We start from the raw sequence: 22695 nt of genomic DNA on the forward strand, positions 1-22695 counted from the left end.
GGTGGGAGCTGCTGGTATCACAGGGAATGTGCCTTTTACAGCACTCCATGTGGGCCAGGAGGAGCAGGTGTGCTCTCCCCTATCCCCAAGGAAGTCTTCAGCCTTCACTCGGCTGATCGCGTCTTCTCTCGCACCGCCCCCACCCCCGCTGCGATCGCCAACCTCCCCCCCTGCAGCCCTGATCAGAGTACTGCAAGTTAAATCTAGTGTCACGCAGGTTTCACCATTTTTTGCCAATACCTTTGGATAGTTAACCTATTCCTTATGTATGTCACCCTCGAGAACGCCTGTGGACTCCATCTTGAAGACCTCAAGGGGCTTCTGGTTGGGTAGAAGGCGTGGAATTGCAATAGTCAAAGTGAAAACTTGTCCTTCTTTCCATCCTTCACAGAAGTGTTTCACGGGGTATACAGATCCCAGGTGCCCAACATTACAATGGTTTCCTCCATTACCAATCCATCTAGCTGTTCGTCAGTTATAAAAGAAGGGATACGATTTTTCTCATTATCTTCCAATCCCTTTTGTACCTGTGACAGCATAAACAAACCATACATAGATCCCTTTGGAGATCTGAGCCTTAGATGTCATAGTGTCACTTATTACTTCATTAATTTTCTCCAGAGTCGGCAGAAAGTTGTCAACCATCTCCTTCAAAGACACTAAAACTTGTTGCTGTTCATCTAACGACCCTGTCACTACTTTATTGCTCCCCTTTAATAATACCCTTTAATTGCTTTTGCATAACTTCATCATATTCCCACATGCTTTCTATATCTATCCTGGCCCAAGTGGCCATCCCTGCTGTAGCCCCGATACCCAACCATTTAGCCACTTCCTGTTTTTCTCTCTGTCTAATGGGGGGGGGGGGTGTTATCCCTTGGAATTGCATTTATATCTCAACCTGAATTTCTCTCCATAAACTGTCTATAAGTTTTTCAGACAACATCTGTTGGTAGAGCCTCTTATATGTTATATTACACAAGCCAGATAGCAAAGCAATTTTGGAAAAGTCAAATCTAACATCTTTATATAGGTCTGATATGCTAATAAAAACCAATAAACCATTGCTGGGACCCTTGTCACCAACCGGGCATCCGGTGAGGCCAAATGGGCGGCTGCTTCTGATGATTCTGCATTCTTGATTACTCTGAAGCAGAAGGACCAGGATGACACTTCACTGTCCCATTTAGTGGGCATGCATCCATAGCAATCAGCATGTCGCTTCCAGACCTGAGGGAAATTGCTTGTTTCCCATTAGGGAACGCAAAGGTTTTCTTAGTCATCCATATAAAGTATGCCAAAAGACCCAATGTCACTGTCTTTGCTGGTGTTCGTACTCATCCAATACCACTTGATAGCTGATGCTTTTCCATTGCCGATACATGTACACGTCAATCGAAGCCCCTCCCCTGCTGGTACTCATGCCAGAAAGTCCCGTCCAGTCGATGCCTGGAATCATTGGTGGTATAACTCGTGACGATACAATTCCAGTTGTGAAGGAATCTGGGGACAATGGGTACCTACTTTTAATAATCATTTGATGACCTTTTACAACAGACTTTTAACAATTTTAATAATCATTTAAAGACATTTTGCAGTGAGCAGAATGCTGAAAACAGCAGTCACATAAATCATGGATGATTGATTTCATCAAGGGTACCTACCTTTGACCATTTTGTGATAACCCTATACAATGGGCCATAATAAGCAAATAATGAAAACAGCAAATTTAGTCAAAGGTGACCAGTGACCAGTGCTTGAGATAACTCTTTACAATGAACATAGGTTGAAGAAAAACAGCAGTCAGCTAAAATGTAACTAATTTTGATCAGTAAGAATTGAAACCAAGTTAATCAATGGGGGCCTCGCAAAAAAAAACACTCACAGCCAAAATGAAGCAACTGGGAAAAAAATGGTATAAATTCTGAGAGCTCAGCTCAAGTTTTTTAGATTCGCTTAGAAGGGCTGAAGCATTTCTTGACTCTCAGAGTATTTCATCAATAAACCTCTGTATAGTTTTTATATTGTCTCACATAGTCTTCTGTATCACTAACTCGTGAACTCTATCTCCGTACACTCTTTTGGTGAAGAGGCATATTACTGAGGAGAGACCCCCACGACACCCCCGGACCCTCTCAATATCCGGGATATTACAATCTGGCTGGAACTTGTTAAAAACACTTTCTGGAGGATGGTGATATTCTCGGGTTGTCCCTTTCCCTTGGGGAGAGATAGACCAGACCTTCAGACCCATTCAGTATCATTAGGATTTGGCCATCTCAACCTTAGGTTGAGAGTGAACGCCTGAGAAGTACGCCTGATCTGGGATAGTCCCCAGGGGGTTCTTTTTTTTTATTCGTTCATGGGATGTGGGCGTCGCTGGCGCGGCCAGCATTTGTTGCCCGTCCCTAATTGCCCTTGAGAAGGTGGTGGTGAGCCACCTTCTTGAACCACTGCAGTCCGTTTGGTGAAGGTTCTCCCACAGTGCTGTTAGGTAGGGAGTTCCAGGATTTTGACCCAACGACAATGAAGGAACAGCGATATATTTCCAAGTCGGGATGGTATGTGACTTGGAGGGGAATGTGCAGGTGGAGTTGTTCCCATGTGCCTGCTGCTCTTGTCCTTCTAGGTGGTAGAGGTCATGGGTTTGGGAGGTGCTGTCGAAGAAGCCTTGGCTGCAGTGCATCCTGTGGATGGTACACACTGTAGCCACAGTGCACCAGTGGTGAAGGGAGTGAATGTTTAGGGTGGTAGGTGGGGTGCCAATCAAGTGGGCTGTTTTGTCCTGGATGGTGTCAAGCTTCTTGAGTGTTGTTGGAGCTGCACTCTTCCAGGCAAGTGGAGAGCATTCCATCACACTCCTGACTTGTGCCTTTTAGATGGTGGAAAGGCTTTGGGGAGTCAGGAGGTGAGTCACTCGCCGCAGAATACCCAGCCTCTGACCTGCTCTTGTCGCCATAGTATTTATGTGGCTGGTCCAGTTACGTTTCTGGTCAATGGGACCCCCAGGATGTTGATGGTGGTGGATTTGGCGATGGTAATACCGATGAATGTCAAGGGGAGGTGGTTAGACACTCTCTTGTTGGAGATGGTCATTACCTGGCACTTATCTGGTGCGAATGTTACTTGTCACTTATCAGCCCAAGCCTGGATGTTGTCCAGGTCTTGCTGCATGCGGGCACAGACTGCTTCATTATCTGTGGGGTTGTGAATGGAACTGAACACTGTGCAATCATCAGCGAATATCCCCATTTCTGACCTTATGATGGAGGGAAGGTCATTGATGAAGCAGCTGAAGATGGTTGGGCCTAGGACACTGCCCTGAGGAACTCCTGCAGCAATGTCCTGGGGCTGAGATGATTGGCCTCCAACAACCACTACCATCTTCCTTTGTGCTGGGTATGACTCCAGCCACTGGAGAGTTTTCCCCCTGATTCCCATTGATTTCAATTTTACTCGGGCTCCTTGGTGCCACACTCGGTCAAATGCTGCCTTGATGTCAAGGGCAGTCACTCTCACCTCACCTCTGCAATTCAGCTCTTTCGTCCATGTTTGGACCAAGGCTGTAATGAGGTCTGAAGCTGAGTGGTCCTGGCGGAACCCAAACTGAGCATCGTAATTCACCACACAGTTGCCCTCGAGACGTTCAGCTTCACCCGGTGACAAGACGCAGCCCAACACGACAGCTAGCAATAGGTTCATGATTCAACCTTGGTAATATACCTGAAAGAGGAAATATATGCTCTTGGTTAATATCTGGTGCAATTAATTATTCAAAGTATAAAGCATCATTTGACTAAAGCAGTGCTACACTATCACGAAATACTCTATTTCTAAAGAAAATTCAAACAGAGAAGAGATGAGCTCTCTGTCTAATCTCCCAAGGTTACTCTCTCTCTCTCTCTCTTCTGGCTGCTCAAAGCCTGTTTAACTTTAACTCTTTCAATCCCACACAGAAGCACATAGGACGGCTGAATTTGGAATTTTCCAACTCCAAGTCCTCTTTTATGTTCTTCAGGGTTTTCACCAACTCCCTCAGGTAAGGAGGGTTCAGAATGTTCAAACTCCGACACAGGAGTTGTTGGAGGCAGCCACTCGTCATCCCATGTTAAATTTAAAAGCTCATGGGACTCATAGCCTAAGAATGTCCTTCTGGAGTCGGTGGAGGTGGATTTCTCAACCCGCTCATCATCAAATTGCTCATTGTCATCGTCCATAAGCCATAAAAGGATTATGGGAATGATGGATATGCTCTTCCGATATCCTGTCCCTACCATTTCTTTATCTGGTTAATATGGACACACCTATCCCTTTTATCAGTCTGAATCTTGAACACATTACTACTCAATCTCTCCATTATCGAGAAGGGTCCTTCGAATCTCCTTGCCTATTTTCCCGTGACCCTGTTCAGTTTCACCATCACCTTGTCCCCCACTTCAAGACCCTTAACATAAGGGCCAAACTTGTTCTGGCACTCATTATTGTGGGCAGTGGATAGGGCAGAACTTAGGTATGACTTGCGTAAATGGGCGGGCAACCACTCCATATATGTGTCCATGGTCACGTTCTCGTGTTGAGGTCCGGAGAGAATGCCGCCTAGCCAAAGCTCTAGCAACCTCATCCGGCGTCCAGTCATGACCTCGAATGGAGTCACCCGGGAGGGGGTGCACTGAATGGCAATCAATATGGCCGGTAATATAACACTCAACGTCTCACCAGCCTCTCCCACTGACTTGATAACTCAGTGCTGAAGGGTATGGTTCATGCGCTCGATCATCCCAGCTGCCTGAGGGTTATATGGAATGTGAAATTTTTGCCTGATTCCTAGAAACCTTCATGACCTGACCAGTTAAATAAGTCCCTTGATTAGACACAATTGTCTTTGGCAGTCCCCAGCAAGTAAAAACATGCTCAATAAGTAGCTTTGGAGTTTGTGTAGCGGCGGCTTGTCTCATAGGGATAGCTTCAACCCATTCAGAAAAGCAGTCAATTATAACCAAGACGTGCTGGTTACCCCTTTGAGTCCTCTGAAATGGGCCATTGTAATCAATCTGCAAATTTCTCCACGGGCCATCGGATGCTGGGACATGGCTAGGAGGCATTTTAATTCTGGGCTCAGGCTTATACTGAGCACATGTGAGGCAGTCATTAATGATGGCATTCATGGTCTGATCCATACAAGGCCACCACATCTGCCGCATCAACCTTTGGTCCAGGCTGTCACCCTTCTGGTATCCACTAGAGGTGTGGGCCCAATGGACAATCTCATTACGAAGTGACTGCGGGACTATCCATTTGCCCTGATAAAACAACAAGTGATTCTGTACTGTAAAATCATCCCATCTATTAAAAGCATCTTTGGGCCATGAGCCCTCACCTTTGATGGTCGCCTGGACTGATTTAATCCGGGATCCTGACTCTGAACCCCTGCAAGACCTAAAGGGAGTGTTAGGTTTCCACAATTCTAGGGCAGCCACGAACGTCTTGGCTAGCTGATCTGCCTTGCCCTTCTCACTGGCTCTGGGGGCGTTTTTAGAATGGGCTCGGACTTTGACCACTCCTAAGGGTTGTTGCCTCCCCTCAGCCACTGCCAGTATCTACTGGATCAGCCCTGCTGAAAGCAATGTCTTACTGTCTGCAGAGGTAAATTTAGGTCTCCTTCTCTTCCTGTTCAGTTTCATTCTTTTGGTTCCAGTGGAGTTTTCCACTTTCATTTAGAAAAGTATCCGTCCTTGTCACTTACTCCCTTGTCGAAATGGTATTACAACTAAAACCATCCCTCATGCCTTTTATTAAACCCTGGCCAATCCCCGTTTACTCCAAATCGGTAGGTAGCAAGCAGGTAAAATGACTGGCAGAGCATATAGTGAGACGGCCCTGAAGTTCCAACATTTGTAATACAAAAGCTATTGCTGCCAGCTCTGCCTATTGGGCGGAGTGACCTCCCTTTTAGCCACATTGATTTTTCGATCCCCAATTTGGGAACATGGATCCCAAACCCCGCTATCAATCCTCCTGGAGTGAGGAGACTAGATCTGTCCACCAAAACATACGTGGAACCTTCTATAGGACCCAGGAAAAAGGGTCGTTCAGGCTCAGGGGTGGTTATAGCGCACTCTCGTGGCTTTCCAGGTAGCAACAGCCTAGCCGCCAAATACAAAGGAGTGTGGACCTCTAAATTTCTCCCCTGCAGTCCTAGAGTCCACCTTGCTACACAGCTGTTAGAAACTGACCCATCCCTGAGGACCCCTGGTAACAATAACTCCGTAGGGGTGTGAGCGGTCAAAAAAATGATCTTGTCCGGTCCCGTAATGTAGGAGAATTTCACTGTCCCCCAATACACTGCCAGCAAACGTCTCTCGCAGGCAGTACATGTCTGCTACACCGGTGTCAGTACTTGTTTTTTTAAAGGGACAATGAAACTGCTTGTACAGTGACTGCTCTTTCTGCTCAGAAAGCTGTGACTCAGCAGATTGAAATACTGGAAACTCAAAAGGTGTCGGACCAGCTTCTTAAAAGGGTTAATTACTTCTTGCTATATGGGGGGAGATCGGGGGGAGAGGGGGAGATCAGCGGGGAGAGGGGATGATCGGGAGGGAAAGGAGGAGATCAGGGGGAGAAGGGAAGTCCATAGAGAGAGTGGAAGATCGGCGGGGGAGAGGGGAAGATCGGGGGGGAGAGGAGGAGATGGGACGATCGTGAGGGAGATTGGGGGGAGAGGGGGAGAACAGAAGGGAGAGTGGAAGATCGGGGGGGAGAGGGGGAGATCGGGGGGGAGAGGAGGAGATGGGACGATCGTGAGGGAGATTGGGGGGAGAGGGGGAGAACAGAAGGGAGAGTGGAAGATCGGGGGGGAGAGGGGAAGATCGGCGGGGGAGAGGGGGAGATCGGGGGGGGTAGAGGAGGAGATGGGACGATCGTGAGGGAGATTGGGGGGAGAGGGGGAGAACAGGAGGAGTCAATCACAATAGCAGGTCTCAGATTTGCCCCAGTCAAATTAAGGAAAGAGTGCTTCGTAAACATTTGAATTGATTTAAAACAAGACCACGGGGCTCAATTTTGAAATAGTGGCAGGTTGGCAGCGGAGGGGTGAAGGTGCACGAGGCAAACCTGAATAGAAAAAACTTACCTTTTCCGACACGATCGCGATGTAATTGATGGTGATTAAAGTTGCTTCCGGGTTTCGTGCCTGGCAGCCAGCCTGATTGACAGGAGCTGCAACGCCAAGGGGGTGGGGGGGGGGGGACAGAAAGAGAGAGAGCGAGAGTCATCCAGCGCTGGAACGGAGAGTGCAGGGCGTTGAAGATCATGGGGGGGGGGTGGTGGGGAGAGGGGAAGATCGGTGGGGGGAGATCGGGGGGGGAGGGGAGAGATCGGGGGGGAGAGGGGAGATCAGGGGGAGAGGGGAAGATCTGGGGGGAGATCGGGGGGAGAGGGGGAGATCGGGGGGGGGAGAGGAGGAGATGGGACGATCGTGAGGGAGATTGGGGGGAGGGGGGGAGAACAGGAGGGAGAGTGGAAGATCGGGGGGGGGAGAGGGGAAGATCAGGGGGAGAGGGGGAGATAGGGGGGGAGATAGGGGGGGAGAGGGGACAATCAGGGGGAGAGGGGACGATCGGGGAGAGAGGAGGAGATAGGATGATCGTGAGGGAGAGGGGAAGATTGGGAGGGAGAGGGGAAGATCGGGGGGGAGAGGGGAAGATCGGGGGGGAGAGGGGAAGATCGGGGGGGAGAGGGGAAGATCGGGGGGAGAGGGGAAGATCGGGGGGAGAGAGGGAACAATTGGGAATGAGAGTGGGAGATCAGGGAGGAGATCGGGGGTGAGGGGAAGATCAGGGGGAGATTGGGGGGAGAGGGGGAGATCGGGCGGAGAGGGGGAGATCGGTGGGGGGAGAGGGGAAGATCGGTGGGGCAGAGGGGAAGATCGGGGGGAAGAGGGGGAGATCGGGGTGGGGGAGAGGGGACGATCAGGAGGGAGAGTGGGAGTTCGGGGGGGAGAGGGGAAGATCGGGGGAGATGAGGGCGAGGGGGAGATTGGGGGAGAGGGAAAGATTGAGAGGAGGGGAAGATCAGGGGAGAGGGGAAGATCGGTGGGGGGAGGGGAAGATTCGGGGGGAGAGGGGGAGAGGGGAAGATCGGGGGAGGAGATCGGGGGTTAGGGGAAGATCGGGGGGAGATTGGGGGGAGATCGGGCGGAGAGGGGGAGATCGGTGGGGGGAGAGGAGAAGATCGGTGGGGGGAGGGGGGAAGAGGGGGAGATCGGGGTGGGGAGAGGGGACGATCGGGAGGGAGAGTGGGAGTTTGGGGGGGGAGAGGGGAAGATCGGGGGAGATTGAGGGCGAGGGGGAGATCGGGCGAGAGGGAAAGATTGAGGGGAGGGGAAGATTCGGGGAGAGGGGAAGATCGGGGGGGTAGAGGGGGAAATCGGAGAAACATCAGGGCTGAGAGGGACATCAGAGGGGGATTCATCGGGAGGAGAGGGGGGCATTGTTCATCGGAGCAGGGTGGAAAGGTAGGTTTATTTTGTTTTTTTAACTTTGTGCAATGGTTTTTTATTTAATTTATTTCATTTATTTTTGCCTGATCCGGCCCTTCATGCCTGGTTTCAATAGGCATGAATCGGAAGCCGTGGGAAAGCCGCCCAGGTAAGTTTAAAATCAGTTTAACTATCTACTATGTCAGAAATAAAGTACCTTAAGTACCTCAATGAGGTAAATTTGGCTCTTCAACTATCATCCCGCCGGCTTTAATTGCCGCAGGACTTCCGCATTCAGGAAGCACGAGCGCACAGACCATCTGTGGGAAACCCAGAAGTCGGCGGGTTGGGGCCGGCTTCCTCACCCACTCGGGATTTCCCCGATTTACACAGCCCCCCCTGCCCCCAAAGCACCTGCAGTTTCCTTTGAAAATTGGGGTTCATGTGTCTTTAATTTAAATTGTACAAAACAATAGCAGTTTTTAGCTGTAATCCAATTAAAACAAAGTGTTTGTGCTTTTAACAGTGGCATAATGTAAATTTCAGTTGAAATAAATCCTCACCAGCGTCTTTAATTAAAAATGTAAAGCACAAACATTTTCCTCAAATCTCCCATATTCTGAGGGGCACAATCTGAAGTTGAAATGAACATACTCAACAACAATATTCACACTTAAAAATATTGATCCCTGTTAACCATGTTATGAATTCAGAAAGTGCCAAATTTTATGTGATAAACCCAGGCCTCGAGCCCAAGGAATATCCACATAGTTTAAATAACAAACTTCCTGTAGTGGCCGCCCACAGAAAACCAGTTTCATAATTTGATAATTTAATCAAATACTCAATCCAGTTCAAAATCAAAAACAGAAGGACTCAATATCTCAAAAATAATATGCTTATAGAAAATACATTGATTAAAATGCTTAAAATACTCCCATCATCAAAGACATGACTACAGACGGTTAAACTGCTTTTAGTTCTGTGAAAAGAAAAGAGGACAGAGCTGACACCCAAAACAAACATCACACAGACACATTTTTAAGAGAGACTTTCAAACAGAAGAACTGCAGTAGCTTGGTAAACATTCGTAGCATTCTTAATGTTAAGCCATCAGCAAATTTCCAGACATCCACATATTTTCACACGATTTTAGTTCTTGCTGTGAGCTTTTAACTTCTTTCCCTTTTTTCCTAAACCTCAACCCAGGGATTTTTATACAACTCTTTCACAACCTTTGTCTGCTGTGAAAGGACTGATGTTAACCTCTTCTCCTCCTTCTGCACTTTATCCTTAACCTCACACAAAGTCTGACAGTTCTTAACTAATAAAGCACAAGTTCCTATATTTCTATGACTATTAGGGCTAGAAATTGGGCCATGTAGTGCCCGTTTTTCAGGCGCTACATGGCCTCCTAAGGTCCGAAAATGACATCCAGAATGCACACGCACGCTTCTAGCGCGACATGCACTGGACGCCATCTTGGTAAAGGCGTTTGCGTATATGCAGATAATGAACGCCGGCATCATGTAAAGTAGGGAGAATATGCGTTAGATCAGTGTGCAACGCTGATTTAAATGGATAGGCACCATTTTGGCACTCAACGCTCCAACCATTGAACTTTCTCAACCATGAGCAGCTGAACATGTCTTAGACGGCCTGGAAAACTGGGATCATGCAGGTGTTGCAGGTTGGTGGCTGGATAATTGCTTTTGGCTGCTGGTGCAATTGTACTTGTATGCTGAAGCTTCCTATACTTGGATAGAGTTGCTATAGTATATAAAGAGTGTTTTGGCAGGTCCTGAATTACTGTTGGTGTCATTTACAACAGTGTGCTGAATAGGATTCCTGGCAACCATGGGTGGCCTGCTAGGGGTCCCGCTGGGCATAGAACACAACTGGGAGCCTGCAGAGAGCCCATGCTGCAAGGAAATGATGGAGGTGGAGGAGAAGGAGGCACAGAGCACTGAACAGGAGGCCATATCCAATGAGGGTCTTCAGGGAACAATACTCTTACCCCAACATGAGCAAAGATCAGTGCCTCCGACGGCTACAGTTCACCAAAGAGTTGTGATGGAGATTTGTCAACTGTTGCAGCCACAACTGCAGCCTCAGAGCAGGGCAAGGACAGCATTGCCTGTGGCTGTCAAGGTAACCACAGCGCTGAACTTTTACGGTTCTGGATCTTTTCAGGCCGCTGCGTGCGATATGTGCAACATCTCACACTTTGCAGTGCAGTGCTGCATAAGGGAGGTCACTGAGGCTCTGTACGAGCTGCGCAACAGGTTCATCACGTTCCCTCTTGACAGAGAGAAGCAGAACGAGAGAGCACGAGGGTTTGCTCGCATTACAGGCTTCCCCATGGTGCAGAGTGCCATTGACTGCACGCATATAGCCATGCGTGCTCCACATCTCATCTCGGCCATCTTTATGAACAGAGGTTCCATTCCCTCAATGTGCAGCTGGTGTGCGACCACACACAGCGCATCATGCAGGTCAATGCCCGCTATCCTGGCAGCAGTCAGGACGCCTTCATTATGCGTCAGTCCAACATCCCAACTACCTTTGCGTCGGCTCGGCAAGTCAAAGGATGGCTACTGGGTGACAAGGGACACCCCCTCATGAGGTGGCTCATGATGCTGGTCAGGCAGGCACAGACACATGCAGAGCAAGCATACAACGAGAGCCATGCGGCCAAATGGAACATCGTCGAGCACACTGTAGGCCTCCTAAGGCAATGCTTCCGCTGCCTGGACCGTTCTGGTGGAGCCCTGTAGTACTCCACTGAGCAGGTGTCAAGATTTGTCATGGTATGCTGCACGCTGCACAACCTCGCCATTATGAGGGAACAGCCCTTGCCACCGCCTATCCGTCAAGACTCTGAGCCAGAGGCAGAGGAAGAAGAGGAAAAGGCTGAGCAGGAGGAGGAGGAGATGGAGGAGGAAGTGGAGGAATTTGAAAGGAGGCAACAAGGTGCACAGGCCCTGTCTGCCAGGGCTCTGCGTGCTCACCTTATTTGTGAGTGATATCACTAACTTCAACGACACCTCCCAAGTCACCAACAGTCCTACATTCCCCACCTGTCCTCTCCCGCATGACCATCAAATCAGCCTCCAGATGATTATACATTGCTTCCTCCCGCAGTTCAATGCATGAATAAAAACCACCACCAACTCCAACTTCAAATCCAAATTTATTACGTAACTCATGTCCTCAAGTATCCCCTCTTCTGCATTCCCTCAGTGCCTGTTGTCCGTGTGCCTTTACCTATCCGAGTGCTCCTACGAGGTGCATCCCCAGTGGCTGGAGCATGGGTGGTGGAAGGTTGCTGACCTTCAATTGAGGAGTGTGCAGATGGCCGTGGAGGACGACCTGGAGCAGCTCTGGGCTGGGAGGGCCCGGCTTCACCTACTCCACCTCGGCCTGGGCTGCAGTATTCTGGCCTGGCTGGCTGACAGGCAACAGCAAGGGCACTGGCGGAGTGGCAGGGGTGGAAGCAGGAGTGTTGTGGTCCGGAGAGAGGACAGAAGGTTCAACTGCCATGGCACCACTGCCACTCGCACAGGGCGGCGCCTCGGCAATCCTGGTGGTCAGCTGGTGAACGGATTGCTGGAGGGCTGTGACATCCTGGAAACCCCATTCCACAGCAGTCCCCAAGTGATGATAGCAGCAGTCTATGCTTTAAAAGCAGCAGTCTGAGCTGCCATAGCAGACCTTTGATGACATCAGTTTGTGCTAAAATGGAAGCCGTGACATCGACCATCAGATGCTGCATCATGGCGGGTTCCACAGGTGTGCTGATGGAGGTGACCACCCGTTCCATGTGGGAAAGGATGGGCTCCAAGCTCTGTGCAAAGCCCTGTGCCAAGTTGGAGCTGGACTCCTCCATGCCCCTTGACATTGTGCGCAGACTTTCTGACAGGCTTTCCAGTTCACCGAGCATTTGGTGGTGTACGTTCATCAGCCATCTTCTATAGCCTGGCCCATCGAAGTCCTCATCTGACCCCTCGGCAAGCTGGCACCTGTGGTATCCGTTCCCCCCGTCCCGATGCGAGTGCCAGATCGAGTGACGGTGATGCTTCGTTATCTGTGTCCTCCTCCTCCTCCTCGGACAGTGCTGGCTCCAGTTCTTGAGTATCTGCAATAACAAAGGGGGATGGGTCGATTTGTGGAGCGGGGATAGGAGTGAGTAAGACGTGTGTGCTGACACCATCTGCAGCATGTGAGTCAGAAAAGATTGTGGGATGAGGGAGATGTGGGAAATGAGAAGGAGGATTAGGTATGCAGAGACCCCCTTCGTCAGGACCTCCAGCGCCGCAGCGACACCCTGCCCAATGATGCGAAGCACAAACTCCTCCGGGGGGGCGGTGAGGACGTGTAGGTGTGTCAGTCCTCCCTCGGCTCTTTCACTCTGCCGGCTGTTATGTGCCACCTTCTTCTGCAAGACAGAGGGAAATGTGTCAGTGAGTGTCCTGCAATGTGTTTGGGTGATGTGCCTCTCATGGTCGAATAGCTGCCAATGTGTGTGATCTGTGAGTGGTGGGTGTGTGGATTGCAAGTGTGCTACGATATGAGGGTGAGATGCAGCATGCGAAGTGCAGCGTTGTGTAAGGATGGGCAGCCTTTGTTGGTGGGTAGGTGTTACCGATGCAGGCAGCGCGCGAGATTCGTGCTGCAAACTCATCTCCATGATTCCCACGTGCAGCCAGCACTACCCATGCCGTTGAGTGGCTGCACACACCAGCAGGGGGCCAGATATGGGGTGTGGCCAGCACTAGGTAAAGGCAGCCTGCACCTCTTAAAGGGGAGGTGCACTGGCAATGGAAGCAGTGCGGGATGACAGGCAGAACGGCTGGAGTGGCAAGAGAGCGTGCCCCGAGGTTCTCCGACAGTGCACCGGAGGCCTTAGTGACGTGGGTAGGTGACGGGTGCTCTTGTGCATGAAGCAGTAGTGCGGTTGGTAGGATGTGCCTCTTGCATTCACTCACCTTGACCACTCGTGTCAAATCATTGAACTTTTTACAACACTACACCCATGTGCATGGTGCTATACTCCTGGCATTCACCTCCACGGCCACTTCCTCCCACTGCCTCCACAGTTGGTGTCTAGAGGGTCTCAGGCCACCCTGCAAGTACAGGAGGACTCCCCGTTCCTGCAATTCCTCCATTAAGGCCTCCGGTGCACTGTCGGAGAACCTCGGGGCACGCTCTCTTGCCACTCCAGCCGTTCTGCCTGTCATCCTGCACTGCTTCCATTGCCAGTGCACCTCCCCTTTAAGAGGTGCAGGCTGCCTTTACCTAGTGCTGGCCACACCCCATATCTGGCCCCCTGCTGGTGTGTGCAGCCACTCAACGGCACAGGTAGTGCTGGCTGCACGTGGGAATCATGGAGATGAGTTTGCAGCACAAATCTCGCGCGCTGCCTGCATCGGTAACACCGGCCGCGGGTTAACCGCACACCACGACCAGCCGCGGGTTAACCGCGCACCACGACCCCCCACGACCAGTGTTGGGCCTTATCCAATTTAACCCCCTTAATCTCCTCTACCATGGCTACACACTCAATCCTCTTTAAAAAAAAAACTGAACCGTGAGTTCAGGCGAGGATATAATCTCTCCCCATGGTCTCTCGCGACCAAAACACGTAATCCCCACTTTTGCCCGTTCACAGGTATAATAACCCAAATATTGATACTTTGCACAAAATAACACCTCGCAGTGCCAAACATGGTTTTCCTGCCAGGCCATTCAACTTGGCCGGAAAAGGGAAGATAAACATTATAATGAGTTGTTGCCGTTAAATTCAGCAGGACCTCCGTGCCCCTGGCCTCGCTGGGTTTCCCCCACATTCCCCCACATCCTCCCCGTCACCCCATAAATATCGGGGCCATATAGTTTACCTGCCTCTGCTGTTGAGGATTATAAAACATAGACAGCAATGACTTATTTTGCTCTCTGTTTATCTAGGACTCTGAGTTCCTAGCATTCAGCTGCCGAGACTAAATGATGATAGATGCATGTAATATAATTTACAATAGTGCATTGATATAATGATGAAAATCAATCATATTAGTCATCATTACTGAAATATGTGTGTCTATACACACGTCTGCATATTATTACTGTGCCTGTGGATTTAGGCATCTCATGCTTGAATATGGTCATACATCTCTATGCTGGGTTATCATTTTTTTGCTAAGTTCGACTTTACAGTTCATGTTATGAGGAATAATATTGTTTAATTAAGAAAAGGGTTTTATTTTGAAAAAAACTTACTATTTTTTTTAATACATTTTACACCTTTGAGATACAATTATCTGTCATTGACACACAACTTTTTTTTTAACCTTAGTCTATAAATGATTGGGACCTTTTTCAGATTTCAGCTGGCGTGGGTTTCATGGAGGTCATTCAAGGACATAAAGGAAGTAAGTCCCAGAGTAACCCGTGAATGGCCCTGACATCCATCCCTCCCCTGCCTGGAATTTAAAGGGCCAGTCTAAAAGGGCAGAATCCTGGCAGAACTGAGTCCCACCACATATTGCAGCCCCCGCACCCCCCCCCCCCCATCCTTCAGTGGAAATTGGGCTTTGCGCCCTCTCCAGCCCCAGGAATATCGTGGTCTCGGGCTCTTCGTCCTTGAAAAGAGGAATCTGAGAGGTGATCTTTTTGAGGTATACAAGAAAGTACATAATATAGAAAGGGTAAATCTAGGAAATTACTTCAAACAGAATTGAGAGTAGGCCAAAGGGAAGCAGGTTCCTATTAATTAAGGCAATTTTAGGACTAACATCAGGAAGTTCTTCACACAAAGAATGATCAGTACATGGAATGGTCTTGCTTTGGACAATGGGATCCACAGCCTTAGTCTTGTAAAGGTTTAGGGCCTTTCTAAAGACCTTAATGAGGCATTGAGACCCACCAAGGGTAGTTCTATGGAAGGGTTTTAATTGTCAATAACATTCACTGATTCTTCCCTTTCCCTTTTTATCATCTTTTAACTATTTATTAGAACTTTAACATGAAAGGTGATATTTTGCAAGGCAGGTGTGCATGGATACCCGAGAAGGGAGGTGATTCTGGTAGTATCTAGGTATCAGACACATTGCATCTCTGTATCCCTTGGTCATTGAGACCATAGATTGTGCTTCTGTGGTGGAAATTAAACATGGCACAGAGTTCCCAACGCACTTACCTTTGCTGCCCTTGTCAGAGCATTGGACTCTTTCCTACATTGCATGGAGCCCTGGGGATTAGAGAAGTTTCACCTACTGGTGGTGCAACTTCCTTCCAAATTGTTTGAGCTTGCAGAGTTGGCAGGCTTTTTGCCTTCTGCCCTATAAAGGGCACTCTCCTGTGCCTTATCTAAGATAGCTCACTTTCAGTAAAGTTTGCAGCTCTTCTTTTCCTTCCATTTGCTGATGCCATCTCCACATCCTGTTTAATTACCATGCCCCTTTAAGTGAAGGTTGCCTTTAAATGACAACGCACTCTTCCTTTTTCTACCCTCTCACAAATTTTCCTGGACTTCCCTGCTGTAAGTAACCTTTGGCTGGTGGGACAATATGAAAATGACCTGACCCTGGGATTTCTGATGAATTCATCGTCAGGACCATAGGGTGGATGCAAATCTTCTGGCACCAGATCGTGGGACTCAGACATTCAGGGTCTGAGTCTAAGCAGTCTAGTCAACCATGAGAGAATCACAACCCAGCTTAATCCTACCTTCAACCAATGACCACATACATGGACTTTCCAGCAGGAGACACTGAATCATGACCTTGGCTGATTTTCCGCTCCCAAACTTAGGGGCACTGAGACCCAATTGTCACACACCTATTGTCATCCCACTGAGATCAGCTAAATCAATGCCATCCGGAGATTGAACCTATGATCTACTGGGTCTGTATGGTTCTGTTTCATATTGGGTCGTGCATTTACAAACTGTGGAACTTCTGCACCTTTTTTAACACATGGACATTTGTTCCGAAGGTTCTTGAATTCGTTTCTTGAATATATCAGGTTGAAATTCAGCACTGGCGAAAAGGGAAGGCAGCAAATCTTAATCAGCACAAGTTTACAAAGATTGAGTCTCACTTACTGAAAAATGGCTCAAAGACACAAAGCAAGGGGAGTGTACTGGAGAAATCAATGGAAATAAAATCAGACAGGTTCTATAACATGGGTGATCCACTCCGCCAGTTCTCCGCCCAAGTGAAAATTACCCCCATGCATTCCTGCTGACCTCATTGGTCATCCCAGTGGATCTCATTTCCTTTGCCTGAAGTAGCAGTCACAAGCTAGCAGCAAAATGGAAAGTAAACAAGAAGCCAGTGGCTTATAAATTCATTGACGCTGCGCCCATTTTAACAATATGGCAGGCAGTGGGTGCCATGCCGTCATAGTGGTAAAGGTTCCAGTCTAGGTATCCAGGACCCATGCCTGTAACAGGCATTAGGCCCTTTGCATAGGCCCCTTTCCCAAAATTGCGCTGCCCTGAACACAGACAACCCAGCCTTTATGCGGCCGAATCAGAGTTCCTTAAATGCTGAGCCGAATGCGGAGCCGGGAGGAGCAGCAGTCCCAAAGACTGTTGTCGTCCCCCGCTCGCACCCACCCTCCATTCCTTCCGATCGCCCCCCACTCCTGACTTCAAAAAATCCGACTGAACCTGGAAGCAGCAGCCGTGAATACCCCGCCTCATAGACACAGCTGGGGAGCTGTTGTTTCAGGAGTTGACTGAAAGGAGAGCTCCACTGTTCAGTATTCAAAGGCCCGCACCCCACAGAACAGTGGCTCGATTGAGTGAGAGGTGAAGCTCCGTTAAACACCCAGAAGACTTGAGAGCAGATTAACTGTAGAACCATAGAAGTTTACAGTGCGGGAGGAGGCCATTCGGCCCATCATGTCTGTGCCAGCTCTTTGCCAGAGCAATTCAAAACTAATCCCATTGCCCACTCCCTCCCCGAAGCCTTGTGTCTTCCTCTGTCTCAAATATTTAGCATTGGGGGCAAGTCAGGCAAAAATGATGGGATTTTTGACAGATGATGTTGTACCCTTCCATTCTTCCATTGATGTCCGCACAGAGTGTGTGAAGAGCTGTTTCCAGAAGCACCTGATCCTCCTACATCAGAATTTTAGAGCATCAATAAAAGGGGCAAAGATCCAACAGAACTGGGTCCTCCCCACAAAGTCAGCCCTCCTGCCCCACTTGCCCTGCTGCTGAACTCCTCCCCACCCCCCCCTCCCATTCACTCGTGCCCATCTACAAAACTATCAGGGCCCTGTGTACTAGTAGGGATTAACATGAACTATAAAACTGTAGTTCGAGAGCTTTCTCAAAGACAGGGATATTTACTCTCAGGGGTGGGGCTTGCTGTTCCTCAGTGGTTTAAAACTAACTTACATCATCTTGAATCATGGGTAATGTTCATGAAGAAACAGAGTGGAAAACATGAAATAGTGACTATTTGTGAATGTGTAAAAGCGTGAATAAATGAAGAATGAATGAATGAATGAATGCCCTCTTGTTAGTGAGCTGATGGACTCATTCGTTTCCTAAATAAATGTGAACAGGAACAGCCAATCCTGCTTAAAAATAAAACTGATAAAAAGCCAAATGATTGAGACTTTTTTTTAGAAAATTGAGAGGGTTTCCAGTGCTGTGTTCATGGGTGTAGGTAAGCTGCTCTACATTTCCTCTGTGCTGCTCTCTCAGATCTTCCCATGCCAGACAACACATTCCAGCCAAGGGTAGGTCTAAGGCTAGTACACAGATGATTCATTCTCTCATTTCCATCTCTCCCTCCCCATCAAAAGGTCCTGGCTTGCACTCGGCACCTCACCCGATACAAGAACATGAGTTCAAGAACTGCCTGTGGATGGGGGAATTACTGGCACAAATCTGCATGCTACCTTCTCTGGCACATTACAGCAATACTGTGCCACCGGACTGTAACTAGTGCTTGCTGCATTTGATCTGACCTATGGAATATCCTTTTGCATCACTTTTATATAGAATTACACAGAATTTACAGCATAGAAACAGGCCATTCGGCTCAACTGGACTATGCTGGCGTTTATGCTCCACTAGAATTCAATTCAGCATTCTCGCTGTTAACTTCATTTAAAAGGTACCATCTCCACAAAAATAATCTTTGTCAACCCCTCTTCTTCTGAAACATTGTTGATTGAAATAAATCAAGCCAACAAGCATTGTGTGCGGGTAAATGGAGTTTAGATACAGATCAGCCATAATCTAATTGAAAGGCGGAACAGACTAGAGGGGCTGAATGGCCGACTTCTGTTCCTATGTTCCTTCTTATGTTCCTGTGTGTGTGTGTGTGGGGGGGGGGGGGGGGGTGTAGAATAGATCAGAAATGACAGTTGGTGCAGTATTAAAAGGTTATCTTGATTCTGCTTAAGCTGCTTCAATGTAATTCATCTGTAGAATCTATATTTTACTGATTTACTTGTAGGGAATGCAATGACACCCCATGATGTGGCATCAAATGGAGCATGATGATTAAAAGTAATGATCAGCATGTTTTAACAACATCAAGCAACCATTTAAACCTTTGAAGTAGCATATGGGAGCCCATTGTTCAATGAGCACTTTTCCTGTACAATCAGTGCAGAAGGCAAAAGAAGTGTTGTTTCAATAGCGAGATGCTGGAAGCACTACTTGAAGGAATGTGAGAAAGGAAGGAGAGAATGTATGGTATGGGTGGCTACACCTTCCCAGAGGTGTCTGGTGCCATCGACATGATAGGAAAGGAATGGGTCAATGCTACCCCTGAATCTGGGAAGGTGTCAGGAAGAGGATAAATCTCATGAAATCTGTGACGTTAGCCAGCCCTATTAATATGTATGACAAGCATCAGCTGTAAGGAAGTGGGGGATGCACATGGCAGAGTTGGAGGAACACAGAGAGCTCGAAGAGTTGTAGGACTGGAGAAGGTCAAAGAGATAGGGAGGGCGAGGCCATGGAGGGATTTGAACTCGAGGATCAGAATTTTAAATTTGAGGTGTTTGGGGGACCAGGAGCCAATGTAGGTCAGCGAGCACAGGGGTGAGGGGTGAGTGGGACTTGGTGAGGGATAGGATATGGGCAGCAGAGTTTTGGATGAGCTGAGGTTTATGGAGGGTGAAGGATGAGAGCCTGGCCAGGAGACCATTAGAATATTCAAGTCTGGAAATGGGAGGCAAGGAAGGATCCAATCATTTCTGCATGGTCTGATCTGCATGTGGGACTGGGTCAGTGTCACTTTTTAGAATAGAATCATGGAATCATACAATCATAGACAGGTTACAGCACGGAAGGAGGCCCTTATGCCCATCGAGTCTGCGCTGGCTGTATGCAAGAGCAATCCAGCTAGTCCCACTCCCCTGCCCTATTCCTGCAGCCCTACAAATTTTTACTTTCAAGTACTTATCCAGTTCCCTTTTGAAGACCATGATTGAATCTGCCTCCACCTCCCCCCCACCCTGCCCCACCCCCAGCCCCACCCCCAGCCCCAGGCAGTGCATTCCAGATCCTAACCACTCACTGTGTAAAAAAGTTATTCCTTATGTCACCTTTGGTTCTTTTGCCAATCAACTTAAATCTATGCCCTCTGGTTCTTGACCCTTCCACCAATGGGAACAGTTTCTCTCTATCTACTCTGTCTAGACCCTTCATGATTTTGAATACCTCTATCAAATCTCCTTTCAAGCTTCTCTGTTCCAAGGAGAATAACCCCAGCCTCTCCAGTCTATTCACGTAACTAAAGTCCCTCATCCCTGGAATCATTCCAGTAAATCTCTTCTGCACCATCTCTAAGGCCTTCACATCTTTCCTATAGTGCAGTGCCCAGAACTGGACACAATATATATCAAGAAAAGCAGTGGTCCCAGCACTGACCCCTGGGGAACACCACTGTACACCTCCCTCCAGTCCAAAAAACAATCATTCACCACTACGCTCTGTTTCCTGTCACTTAGCCAATTCTGTATCCATATTGCTACTGCCGCCTTTATTTCATGGGCCGCAATCTTGATGACAAGCCTACCATGCGGTACTTTATCAAACGCCTTTTGAAAGTCCATATACACCACATCAACTGCATTGCCCTCATCTACCCTCTCTGTTACCTCATCAAAAAATCTCTATCAGGTTAGTTAAATACGATTTGCCTTTAACAAATCTGTGCTGGCTTTCCCTAATCAATCCACCCTTGTCCAAGTGACTGTTAATTCTGTCCCGGATTATCATTTCTAAAAGTTTCCCCACCACTGAGGTTAAACTGACTGGCCTATAGTTGCTAGGTTTATGCTTACACCTTTTTTTGAACAAGGGTGTAACATTTGCAATTCTCCAGTCCTCTGGCACCACCCCTGTATCCACTATCTGTTTAGAAGATTATGGCCAGTACCTCTGCAATTTCCACCCTTACTTCCCTCTGCAACCTAGGATGGATCCCATCCAGACCAGGTGACTTATCTACTTTAAGTACAGCTAGCCTTTCAAGTTCCTCTTCTTTATCAGTTTTTAGCCCATCCAGTATCTCAACTATATCTTCCTTTACTGAGACTCTAGCAGCATCTTCTTCCTTAGTAAAGGCAGATGCAAAGTACCCATTTAGTTCCTCGGCCATCCCCTCTGCCTCCATGAGTAGACCTCCTTTTTGGTCCCTAATCGGCCCCACCCCTCCTCTTACTACCCGTTTACTATTTTTATGCCTGTAGAAGACTTTTGGATTCCCTTTTATGATGGCCGCTAGTCTATTCTCACAATCTCTCTTTGCCCTCATAATTCCTTTTTCACTTCCCCTCCAAACTTTTTATATTCTGCCTGGTTCACATTTGTGTTATCAACCTGACATCTGTCATATGCCCCTTTTTTCCGCTTCATCTTATTCTCTATCTCTTTTGTCATCCAGGGAGCTCTGGCTTTAGTTGCCCTGCCTTTCTCCCTCGTGGGAATGTACCTAGACTGTACCCGAACCATTTCCTCTTTAAAGGCCAACCACCGTTCAATTGCCTGCCAATCTTAGATTCTAATTTACCCCGGTCGGACCTGTTCTCATCCCACTGAAACTGGTCCTCCTCCAACTGAATATTTTTACTTTAGAGTGGTCCGTGTCCTTTTCCATAACTATTCTAAACCTTATGATGCTATGATTGCTGCTCCCTTAATGCTCCCCCAATGACACTTGCTCCACTTGGCCCGCCTCATTCTAGAACCAAGTCCAGCAATGCCTTCTTCCTCATTGAGCCGGAAATGTACTGGTCAAGAAAGTTATCCTGAACACACTTCAAAAATTCCTCCCCCTCTTTGCCCCTTGTATTACTATCCCAGTCTATATTAGGATAGTTGAAGTCCCCCGTTATCACTACTCTATGGTTTTTGCACCTTTCTGTAATTTCCCTGCAAATTTGCTCCTCTATATCCTTCCCACTAGTTGGTGGCCTATAGAATACACCCAGTAGTGTAATGGCACCTCTATTGTCATTTGTTTATCTGATTACGCGCCAGTGAAGCACCTTGGGATGATTCCCTACATTAAAGATATATAAAAGCAAGTTTCTGGCCTGCCTCTTTCGATTTCACTGCCCCTCCTAGTTTGGTATCATCTGCAAATTTGACTAATTTGCATTGAGCTTCTGAATCCAAGTAATTGATGTCAATTAGAAACGGGACTGGCTCCCACATTATGTCCTGGGGAACCCTACCCAGTAAGATCACTCCCAACCACTCACCCTGACATTACTCCTCTAACCAGTACCATTCAGCCAGTTTCTTATCCATTCCCAAGTTAATTGCAAACACATCAGTTTCTTCTTTCCATATTAACACCTCCTATGACTGACATCCTTTCCAGATTACAGTGTGCATGTACACAGATCAGCAGTACATTTGAGCCAGATGTGAATTAAATGTCTGTTACCCATTGGGTGCTGTGCTTTTACTTGGTCCTGTTAGTGACAGAAGCTGTACTTTGATGCCATCTGTTGGACAGTGCATGCTGTGCTGTAAAACTTTAACCTTTTCACCATCAAAGTATTCATTTGTAGATTTGTTCTTGTATTTCTTGTGTGACTTTAATTTAACAATTGAGATCCTTTTTACTTTATAAAATATATTATCTATGACTTCTGCGTGCCAAATTTTCTAGGAGACTTTCAAAAAACATCTGTAGTTTTCAATACATAACCTTAACCAAAGATATTGGGTGAAC

At 47.9% G+C, this 22695-nt stretch overlaps 1 long non-coding RNA gene across 1 annotated transcript; it reads right to left on the minus strand.

Annotated features, from left to right (window-relative positions):
- Window positions 1-1029: 1029 nt before the first annotated feature.
- Window positions 1030-5426, minus strand: LOC137335490 (uncharacterized). The gene is made up of 3 exons (XR_010966436.1): window positions 5378-5426; window positions 3525-3723; window positions 1030-1503 (listed from the first exon to the last, which is right to left on the minus strand). It is a non-coding gene; the product is annotated as an uncharacterized lncRNA (long non-coding RNA).
- Between the last annotated feature and the right edge of the window lie 17269 nt (window positions 5427-22695).

Source organism: Heptranchias perlo, chromosome 19 (assembly GCF_035084215.1).
Source record: "Heptranchias perlo isolate sHepPer1 chromosome 19, sHepPer1.hap1, whole genome shotgun sequence".
In the NCBI taxonomy this organism is placed as follows: Eukaryota; Metazoa; Chordata; class Chondrichthyes; order Hexanchiformes; family Hexanchidae; genus Heptranchias; species Heptranchias perlo.